Below are 12,587 nucleotides of genomic sequence, written 5' to 3'. Positions count from 1 at the left end.
CCAGACGCACTCTTACATTCCCCCTTGTGCGGTTTCCCGCACTTCTTGCAATTACCGAATGCCACATCCCTTTTAAACTCAGATGTCTCAGTCTTTACCCTTTTCTCAGACGAATTAAAACTGCTTCCCCAGGGCCGCTTACCGTACGAATTCGAGTTCCATGCCTTCCAAGTCTCGGTTGGCAGTAGCTTCTCCCTCTGATCATACAACGTACCTGCTAGAGTAACCACCGAGTGAAAAGAGTTCATGTCGGTAGTCAACACACCCCTACGAATATCCACTGGAAGCCCCTTCACGTACTTCTTAATCCTTTTGGCTTCGGGAGTAACCAAATCGGGACATAAATGAGCTATCTTGTTAAACTTGGTGGCATACTCCCGATGCGACATAGTACCAGCCTCCAAGGTCAAGAATTCCTGTTCTATCTTATCTAATTCATGCGGAGGACAAAACTGATCGAGAACCAATTTCTTCAACACATCCCACGTCATCCTCCTAATCGAACGATCACCCATAGCTTGCGCCAAGTTATCCCACCAACATAGTGCCTCGGAACGAAACGAGGCAGTAGCATAAGTCACCATGTCATCCCCCTTGCACTTACTAACCCTCAGAACGACCTCCATCTCTCTCACCCACTGATGTGCTGTCAAAGAATCTTTAGTACCATCGAAAGAAGGGAGGTCACACTTCTTAAAGTCACCATACGAGCAACCCCGAGTAGATATACTAATAGTCCGCACCTCATCTTCATCCCCACTCGGCACATACAATTCCTCTTCCTCTTCGACCTGCACCTCCTTACTCTTCCTTCCCTTATCCGAGCCTTTAGCAACCAGTGACTCCTCCATGGCCCTTACGGCCTCAGCAACGATCTCAGGTATGGCGCTATGGAGTACCTGGTAGACCTCATCCGCGATAGCAGGATCTAAGGCGGGGTTATCCCCATCCTCATGAATCAAGGTCTCCTGCTGGGGAGTAGAAATCTCAACTCTCGGCTTCGACACGTGGCTTACGACCACGGCCGCGAACACCAGGACCACCTCTCTTAGCTGCTCGAGTATTAACCATGACTTATCCCTACAAAGACAGAATTTTAACAGGATTAAGTACACGTGGCATTTAGAACATGTAAGGTAAGGGTAAACTGATAATGACGTTGATCAAGTGTAATTAGTCATTTACTTTACCCGCCCGTCCTAAGCACCCCCTGCCCCTAACCTCGTTAGCATTCTATCTAACACATAGACAGTTAATCACATACTGGAAACTTTTAAATTTAAAGGAATGACTAATAATTTAAAGTTACCTCTTGGCGTGCAGCTACTCGCAGTGGGCATACTGGTCTCTTTTCATACAGTTCGAGTCCAAGCATTCGGGGATGCTCGGATCCCTCGAACCAAGGCTCTGATACGAACTTGTAAGGCCCCGAACCCCGGGAGCCCCACAGTTGGTATTCATACAAAATATAGATTAAAGTAATTAAACTTGAAAACGGTTTCTTCCATTAAAACAAACATCTCAGAGTGTAAATTCAGTGGAAAACATAAATAGTGAAGTAAGTTCCCTAAAACCCGGGAATTTTGCCCAAAACCAACTTTAAAACATAATTCATGGAACTATTTAAAATCAAATTGTTCAAAGTACATTCTTCCATCCACGTATGCCCTTCACCGTCCAAGTAGCTTCGTGCACGTTAAAGCGATAAGGCATTCTCTTCCTAACCTGAAACTCACACTAACATGCACAGAAAGTCAGCTTGAGCTGAGTGAGTTCAAGTTTTAAGTAAATAATATCAGTAATAAAAAATATGGTAAACATACAACCCAAACACGTAACATCAACGCATGCAAACACAAAGCAGGCATATGCAACATCCGTAGTCGAAACGACTACAACTCCGCTAAATAGAGGCCAAACAATAATGTATATATGTATATATATTTTTAACATCCCAAGGCCTACCATATACTAGCAAGCCTATATAAAATCGTTTAAAACATTTCATCAAGTAAGAAAAACACTTAGGTGTGCATGCTAGCCCAAAACTTGAAAAGAGTGAAAAGGGGCATCATGAACATACCTGAGATCAACCAAACACCAACAACGAGCTAGGAAATCTCTAAGTGCACACTCACAAGTAAGGGCCTGTAAATTGTGCACAATGCGTTACTAAACTAGACCGTAAGAACACACTTGCCTAACGGGCCGCTCAGGCCCAACAACTTGGACCGAAGCCCAACCCATACTCTTTTACTTTACCTCAGCCCCTAAAACCTTTCAATTAACGAAATACACCCTACGATCATGGTCGGGGCTAACCATGATGCACAACTCACCAGTCGGTATGCAAATCGAGTCGAATACACGCGTACTAAATCTTAAAAACCAATTGTCAAGCAAATCAGCCCCAAATGGACCAAATTCCCATCTTAACCTTTTCATACATCATAATTATGTCCTCAGAGTTGATAGGGTCGACGGTTCCTTTTTACAACACTCACTTTAATGTTTAAACGACAATTTGCGCACAACCGACTCGATTAACTAATCACCAACCTAATCAGCCCTGAGTACCAAAATTATTTTTTTCCCATAGCCCTTTAACCCCCCTAGGGCTGTACAAACTGATTCGGTTGGTCATTCAATCGATTAACGCATCAACCTCTACAATTGACGATTCTACACCCGATAAACCCTAGTTTTCGAACTAAATCGATTGACCGACCTAAACACCTTCAATGAATATGGTTTTTAAGTATGATGTGCCACACATACTTAGGAGGATTTTGGTGCCAAAACCTCGCTCAAAACAGCCCGGAAACGCTCAATTGGATAGCCACCCGGTTAACCTAAAACAAGTCGTTTAACGATCAATACACGCAATGTAAAGGTCAATTAAGGTGTAAAAGACATGGGGAATCATAAAACCGACCTTGAATTGAAGTTTTTACTGTTGAAACACGGCTGCACAGAAGAAAATCTCCAGGGGGGGTCTTGAGTTCCGATCGGCGCTGGTGGGTTTAGGGTTAGGGTGTATATATATATTTTTTTTGATATAAAATAAGAAGTTTCATTATAGCCCCTCAAGTATAAAGTGTAAGGCATCTTGGATGAAAAGTTACAAAATTTTAACGTACCGGGATGACGTTAAAGTTCCCGAGAAACGTCGGTTAAATCCCGAGAATATTACATACTTTACAAGCTTTAACTCTTGGAATCGGAATTAACGGGCATTACAGAAACCGTTTTCTTTCAACACAAAGAGAAAAGTCGAATATGACGAAGGCAATGCATTCTTCAACATATCGATCATGTCAGTCTCAGTTGGCTCAAGGTTAACACTGGCCATTTCAACCACTAGATGACTAAAACGATTTATCATCTCTTCGACCGTTTCATCTTCGTTAAGATAAAGTTTCTGAATTGAAACTTCACAAGCGTTTTCTTGCTCTCTAGTGTATTACCAAGGCTTCTTCTTTTCAAAGTATCGAATAATGAGGCACAAATCTTTATGGTACTGTACTGATGAAAGATTTGTTCAGGTAAAGCCATAGTGAGAGTTGAATAAGCCTTAGTCTCTCTCTTAAAATCTTTTAACTCTTGAGTTTCATAATTCTTGAATTCCTTAGGAGTCCAGCCGAGATAGTCACTTCAAACCAACGGTGCAACATACACAACATGAAGATAACGTACACTACTTGGATGAATGGATCCCAAGTGATCACGAAATCTCGGTTCCCACCAAGCAAAGTCGGATAATTTCAGCAATTTTGGACACTTGTTGTGGCTCCCAATTTCATTATCCATGGTAAGCATTTGCTGCATTAGAGCATTTTGGGAAGCTAAAGCATAGAATGAGGCATTCTGAGAAGCCATGATAACACTGGTTGACACTTAAAGGATTAAACTTGTAATAACTAAAACCTCAGATTTACTGTTCACAAGAATGTATGAACAATAACGAATGATATTTTAACGAATGAATGAGATTCGTTAAATGATTCAAACGAATGTGACAGGGTATATGAATGAAGTACAAATGAAGTGATATTCGATATGAAATATAACGAATGTGATTTGTGTAGATTAACGAATGACATATATTGAATAACAGTGCCTCTAATAACGAATAGAATGATATTCGTTATGTAGAAATGACGAATGTGAGTAACGAATGTGAATGATCTTAACGAATTAACCAGCAAAGTTTGAATGAATGAACCGTTAAGTCTTAACCAATGGGCAGTTAGGACTTTAACGAATGGGCAGTTACAGCATAACGAATCAGAACTCATCCATTAACGAATGAGAACACGTATCTTCAAAATTTCAAACTTATTCAGTTCTTAGTCAAGATCAATTCTTATTCGTCTAAAATTATTAAAATAACTATCAATCTGTTTATAGCTTGATTCCTAACCTTATCTCCCTTGTCCGGATTCACAAACAACAACTAATACGATCAATTAACTACTTCGTCATATACCAGTTCGTAACATTCAAATCACACCTCAATCGGAACTTAATTCGACATTAAATCGAACTCTAACCACACTCGAACCTTCATGATTATTCAAATAACTGATTAACACTCCGAATTACGTTAATAACAGTTCCAATTTCAATGAAATATAATCCCCTTTTTCAATTAAATCTTAATTAAACTTCAAATACGATCAATTCATCATGAATTGAATTCAATACACGATGAATTATACGATTAATATCACGAGCATCATCGAAGATCAGATCACTAGCTCAGATACCACTTGTAAGAGCTTAATCTGGATCTAGATCTTAAGATTACAACGATGATCTCATTGATTATCCATACGATTAGGCTAGGTATTACTTTAGTAGGTGTAGTGTGTGTTTTGAAAGAACAATTTGACAGAGTAACGAGTGGAATCAAGGATAAATCAGAACTGTTTTATTAAAATAGATTATAGGGGGTATATATAGAAGATGACCCAATTCGTTAAGATATGCTTAACGAATAGGTCATTCGTCACAATTACTTAACGAATAAACAAACTGATTCGTTAATACTTTAATGATAACGAAAAGCCCTCGTTCGTTATCTCATTCGTTAAACAAGGTTAACGAATGAGCTTACATTAGGCGAATGTGTTACATTCGTTACGGAGTAACAAATGTAACTTACAAAAGAGCGAATGGCATGTCTAACCATATTTACATTATAACCCCTATACTTTTAACCTATTACATTAATGTACTGATAAAGATCGAGACGTACAAAACATGCATCAACACTTTTCAATCTAATTTATTCATGTGCTAGATCCGTCACGTCAATGTACTAACATTTTCTCTTTATGCTTCAAAAACTCAATTTGAGGAGCAGTTTTTCAATGTTTTTAAATTTTTAATATTTGAATGTTTTTGGATTTTAAATTTTATCTATACAAACATAAATCACAATTTTTTTTATATTTTTTATTTTCTCCCCCCTAAACATACCAAATAAAAATAAAAATAAAAACTGAAAACAAACAAAAAAACTGTACAAAATAAATGATTTAACCAAGTGATTGAACTTCAGTTAAAGTTTTTAATCCATTTATACTACGCAAGTATTTAAAATGAGTTTTATCAAACGCTTTGGTATAAATGTCAGCATTTTGGAAATCTGTGTGAATTTTATCAATACTGATTAACTTATTTTCATAATAGTCATGTATCAAATGATATCTGATTTCCATTTGTTTAGTTTTTGAATGTTGAATGGGGTTTTTGGTGATACTAATGGCAGCAGAATTATCAATAAAAATAGGCATAGTAAGAAACTACAAACCGTAATCCCACTGATGCTGCTACATCCAGAGAACTTGTAAACATCAAGTCAAGGCCGCCACATACTCTACTTCGGCTGTTGAAGTTGAGACCGTTGTCTGCTTCTTACATTTCCAGGAAACTAGCTAGTTTCCTAAGAATTGAAATCCCTCTGTCATTGATTTGAAATTGATCTTGCACCCTCCGTAGCCATAATCGGTAAAAGCCGTCAAATCGAAACTATCATCCTTGAAATACCATAACCCGATGTCAGGATTACCCCTCAGATAGTGCATGATTCACTTAACCGCCGCTAGATGAGTCACTCGGGGACTTGACTGATACCTGGCACAAAGACAAACAGCAAACATGATATCAGGCGAGAAGCAGTTAAGTACATTAAAGAACCTATCATTGCTCAAAAAAGGGTCGGATCAACGATATCTTACAATTCATCCGGTGAAAAATTGTCACCTACGGGAAGAGGTGTCGAGGGGATTTTTCCGGCAGTGATCTTGAATCGGCTCAAGACGTCGTTCACGTATTTCTTCTGATGATTAAAGATTCCCGTATCAGACTGGTGAACCTACAGCCCCAAGAAAAAGTTCATCTCTCCCATTGAACTCATTTCGAACTTAGTCTGCATCGTATTCTCGAAGTCCTTGAATAGCTTCTCGTTCGTCGAGCCAAACATGATTGCATCGATGTAAATCTGGACAAGGAGCATATCTTCACCAATATTCTTATAGAATAATGTATAATCCACAGTCCCTAGCTAGAAGCCACTATCTAACAAATGGTCATCAAGTTTGCTGTACATGGCTCTCGGGGCCTGGTGTAAACCATATAGAGCCTTGTTTAAATGGTAAACACACTTGGGATAGTACGGATCTTCAAAAACGGGAGGTTGCTTCACGTACACCTCCTTGTGTATTTCGCTATTCAAGAAAGCTAATTTCACATCCATCTGACAAACCTTGGAGTTCTTATAAGATGCGTAGGCTAAAAATGTGCGTATAGCTTCCAATCATGCTACTAGAGCATACACTTCAGTATAATCAATGCATTCCTATTGGTTATATCCCAAGACGACTAATCGTGCCTTGTTTCGCACCATCAGCCCATGAACAAACTGCTGCAGCTCCTTCTGCATTACGTCGATCCAAGACAATTCCTTAAGTGCCATTGTGACACTTATAGGTTCTATCTAAGATAGAAAGCAGGTGTACTTCGCAATGTTGTGAATTTTCGTTGCGTGCATATCCGCATAAGCACACACTGCGGAATCTTAAAATACATTATCTGTAGGAGATAATTTATATTCTTCACATACGTTAGCGACCTGTCATCGCGTTCTCACCCCGTCGCTTACGTTACCAATTAACTGTTCCTGTGGGTGATTTGCGTGAATCCTTAACAAAGGATTCGTAGGAACGGATACATTATCACCAAGATTGGTGATATTTTCCTCGGTAGTGTCTAAGGAGACAGTTGGTGACACATCTTCAGTTGGAATAGGCTCGGGTAATGCTTGAGTATCTTCCAACGGGACAGAAGATGAATAAACGAACTCAACTTCATCGGAGGAATCAGAAACATCATTCGATATTCCCGATTGAATAGGTACTTTGGTTTCTTCGTCATGTAGAAGAACTTGGTCATGGAATAAACTGATCTTCCAAATACGGTCTAACCAAGTCTTTGATTACGACTTCATCCGATTGCATAAACGAGTTAAATAACGACTTGTAATCAAACATCCAGTCGGGCCCTTTACCGGTTGGAGGTGTGGTGTAGCTTTGACAGTCAACATGATACCATTCTTCCACACACCCCGAAGAAATTTTAAATACCAGCTTCTTAGTTGAATTACACCCAAGAAAGTATCCCTAAAATGCCTTTTCTTCAAATTTCCCGGCATCTTTCTTTAGTACCGTACACGGACTCCCAAAAGGTTCCAAATATATTAGGTTTGGCTTACGGTTGTTAATAGTTCGTAGATCATTTTATTGAAATTCTTAACCGTGAGGGCTCTGTTCACCATGTAGCATGCGGTGTTAACAACTTCATTCCAGAATTGGACCAGAAGCTTTGAATCCGCCAGCATTGTCCTCGCCGCCTCGATTAATGTACGATTCTTCCCTTCAGACAGGCCATTCTTTTGTGGTATGTACGGTGCACTAAACTCCCGATGTATTCCCAGTTGAATACAAAAGAAGTCTAGTATGTTGTTCTTGAACTTTGTATAGTTATCACTCTGGCTTCGTCTCATTTTATGTTTGTAAAGTGATTCAATCTTCATGATCAAATTCTAAATCAAAACCGGCATCTGATCTTTCAAACTCATAAATAACACCCACGAATACCTCGAGTAATCGTCAGTCCCCACTAAACAATAAAACTCTCACGCAATACTTTCATGATTTATAGGACCAAACAAGTCCATATGAAGTCGTTCAAGTGGTGTAACAATCAAGTTCAGTGTCTTGCTCGAGTGAGGCTTCTTCTATTTACCCTTCTGGCAGGCTACACAAATCTGAGATACAATAAGCAATTTGTGATCTACCTTTCACAATAATTAACCTTTTCAAACGTGATTCTCCCGTTCGAAATTTCCCTTTCTTTCATAATCATCCCACCATTATTACCCGCGAACACTACATACCCCCCTTGCATTTCTTTGACATTGGTTAGGAGGTCGAGGTTGCCGGTAATGTGCCAAGAACATCCGCTATCAAGTATCCACTTTTCTGCTAAAATTGTTCTTGATGAACTCTTCACAACAAGTAAAATGATTAGTTCAAAATGGTAGCCCAAGCCTCAGCCTTGGGCTCTCCATTTGAGATTTTTGGAGAAACATTTACATTAAACGTTGATTTCAAGTATGATTGAGGAAATTGTGAATAACTTACTGGTTTCTTTGATTTTTGTTTCAAATAGCCTTCCTAATCACACCAGAATCGGCGTTCTTACAAATCGGTTGAATAGGTTAAAACGATCTGTTAGATACATTAGTATCAACTCGAACTACCTTTTGAGGATTGATGTTGGAATACATTATGAATGATTCATCGATGTGTGGTTTCACCTATTGTAGTTTCATGTCAACATTAGGAATTTGTTCCTTAGTTACATGTTTTACAATCATTACCTTAGCCTCACACTTCTTCGCAACGTGACTGTGTTCACCACATTTAAAACATAAATGTGTATCAATAATTTTCTGTGGTGAAACATGAGTCATATGAACATTCTTAGGTTGAACATTAACAATCTTAGGACTCACATCAGATACCGAGTCTGAAACTATATTCTTAATTACCTTTTATTTTTGTAAAACTCCAGATTGGTTGTATTGGAAGCATTTTCCAATCTGGAAGATTTAACAAACTTTATAGGTTTGAAAGAATTAACGATTTGTTTTGCTTGAGATTTAGTTGATTTTAACTTCGAAATTGCATTCTCAAGCTCGGCTACCTTCTATCTATAATCATTAAATACACTCTCAATCAACTTAGGTTTTAGCAAGTTCAAAGGAACTTCCTTATCTGAAAGTACTTTACTTAGTCCTTTCAGTTTGAAAACCCGACCTTGATTTAAATTAGACTCTCTAGGAGGATTTATAAATTTCATCAAATCCTCATCAGAAATGTTGGGCTTTTCTGATATTTTTACATTACGAGAAGTCTTTGTCTCGTTTGAAGAATTAACAGCAGATTTTGAACCATAAACAACTTGTTCAAACTCTTCTGGTTCACATAAAATGTGATTTTCCAAAGCAATGTTATCGTTCTTAACAATGACTTCCAGTTCATTTAGTTCTTTAATCGAACCATCAATTTCGTTTTCGGTAAACACCGAATTACTCTTGATATGAATCTTGTCATGGACCGGTTTAACAGACTCAACATTTTCAACGTTTACTTTAATACTTTCGAGTTTTCTCTAAGATTTTTTTAGATTTAACATTTTTAGTTTGAACAGTCTCGGGAATACTATAATAGTCATTCTTAAATGGAGGAGGAATCTCCACAACCCTAAACCAGCTTTTGCGTTCTTCTGGTGAGAATTATTAGCTTAGTTTTCGGTAAAGACCGAATTACTCTTGATACGAATCTTGTCATGGACCGGTTTAACAGACTCAACATTTTCAAAGTTTACTTTAATACTTTCGAGTTTTTCTAAGATTTTTTTAGATTTAACATTTTCAGTTTGAACAGTCTCGGGAATACTTGAATAGTCATTCTTAAATGGAGGAGGAATCTCCACAACCCTAAACCAGCTTTTGCGTTCTTCTGGTGAGAATTATTAGCTTCAAAAATCTCGTTAAGAAGAAAGGATGAGTCCCTAAACTTGCTTATTTTATTTTTCAATTCTAAAATCTCGTTTTGAAGTTTAGTAACACTGGTTCATAACTTAAGTATTTCTTGAAAATGTTGCTCAATTATAACTAGTTTGCATTTCACCTCTTATTTTCAATCGTCATTGCTCACAGACAGATTTTTGATATTCAAAGTCGATTGATCTAAAAGTTTAGATTTCTGTCTGTGGCATTCTTTAAGCATTGAAACCTCACTGACAAGTTGATCATTATGTTGCAAAGCCGACTCAAGTTTACACTAGATTTCACAACATTTGTTGCATTCAGTGCTTACTTTACAAGTGATTATCTCATGACATTCATTTACTGATACATTAAAAGTGGAATTAGTACAAACCACTTCTATCTTAGCCATGCAGGCGAAAGATTCGGTTTGTTGCACATTTGAGTCATCAGACTCAGTTTTCGACTCAGACTAATCACTCTCGTCTGATAAGTTATTCGCATGTGCATCCATGAATTGCTCAAAAGGTTCGACATCTTAACCAATGTTAAGGATATTCAGGGGGGTATGTAGCGTTTGGAGGTAATAATGGTGGGATGATTACGGATGAAAGGGAAGTTTCGAATGGGAGAATCACGTTCGAAAAAGTTAATTATTGTTAAAAGGTAGGTCATAATTTGCTGAGCATATCTCAGATTGTAACAAGAAATACACTACCTTATTTACAGACAAGGAATGTGTAATCCTTCAACCGGGATTCACAATTCCTAAAGATATGGTTGTCATGAGATCACCACTATCTAACGATATAAATGTCCTAGACATGGGACTTAATATATCGACCACATCTTCTGAGACGTGTTTCATCTCGAAAGCAACCGAGAAAGACACGATTCTCTGGAAGAGGCGGATGGGACACATCCACATTCGCAAGATGAACCATTTGATTGTGAAAAACTTGGTGGATGGTGTGTCCCTCAAACACTTCAAACTGAATGATCACTATGCTGCCTGTAAGAAGGGTAAAAAGAAGAAGAAGTCTCACCCGAGCAAGTCATTGAACTCGATTGATACACCACTTGAATGACTTCATATGGACTTGTTTGGCCCTGTAAATCGTGCATGTATTGCGGGAGACTTTTATTGTTTAGTGGTGACCGACGATTACTCGAGGTATTCGTGGGTGTTATTTATGAGATTGAAAGATCAGACGCCAGTCTTGATACAGAATTTGATCACGAAGAACGAATCACTTTACAAACATAAAATGAGACGAATCCGGATTGATAACGGTACGAAGTTCAAGAACAATGTACTGGACTTCTTTTGTATTCAACAGGGAATACATTGGGAGTTTAGTACACCGTACACACCACAACAGAATGGCGTGTGTGAATGGTAGAATCGTACATTAATCGAGGTGGCGAGGACAATGGTGGCGGATTCAAAGCTTCCGCTCCAATTTTGGATTGAAGGTGTGATCACCGCATGCTACATGTTGAATAGAGTCCTCATGGTTAAGAAGTTCAAGAAAACGAGCTACGAACTTCTTAACAACCTTAAGACGAACCTAAAATATTTGGAACCTTTCGGGAGTTCGTGTACGGTACTGAAGAAAGATGCCAGGATATTTATAGAAAAGACATTTGAGGGATACTTTCTTGGGTATAATTCACCTAAGAAACGACTATTTAACATTTCTTCAGGGTGTGTGGAAGAATGGTTTCATGTTGACTGTTAAAGCTACACCACACCGGTAAATGGCCCGACTGGATGTTCAACTACGAGTCGTTATTTAACTCGTTTACGCAATCGGTTGAATTCATAACCGAAGACTCGGTTAGAGCGTATTTGGAAGATCAGTTTATTCCACGACCAAGTTCTTCTATCTATTCAATCAGGAACATTGAATGATGTTTCTGATTACCCGAGCCTATTACAACTGAAGATATGTCACCAACTGTCTCCTTAGAAACAGGCGAGGAGAATATCACCAACCTTGGTGATAAAGTATCAGTTCATGCGAATACTTCATTAAGGATTCACACAGATCACCCACAGGAACATATAATTGGTAATGTCTGTGATGGGGTGAGAACGTGACGACAGGTCGCTAACGTATGTGACGAAAATAACAAAGTTAATGTATCTCCTACCGATATGTATGTGAAGAATCCACGGTGTGTGCTTATCCGGATATGCACGCTACGAAAATTCTTAATATAACGAAGTACACTTACTTTCTGTTTCAGATAGAACCTACCAGTGTCACCATGGCACTGAAGGAACCTTCTTGGGTCGAAGCATTGCAGGAGGTGCTGCAATAGTGATATGTTGTAAAACACACTTTTTTTTCCGCGCCTTTTATCTATGTATTATATTATATTTTATGTGTTTTAACTTGTTTTATATATGTTTTACATAATTTTTATTATCTTGTAGGTTTTTGGTGTAACAAAGAAAGAA

The sequence above is a fragment of the Bidens hawaiensis genome, unplaced genomic scaffold (genome assembly GCF_021521415.1).
Source record: "Bidens hawaiensis isolate Kalapana, Puna unplaced genomic scaffold, B.hawaiensis_p1.1 tig00003760_1, whole genome shotgun sequence".
NCBI classification, from domain to species: domain Eukaryota; kingdom Viridiplantae; phylum Streptophyta; class Magnoliopsida; order Asterales; family Asteraceae; genus Bidens; species Bidens hawaiensis.
The sequence above is the reverse complement of the archived record's forward strand: the minus strand, read 5'-3'. Positions refer to the sequence as shown.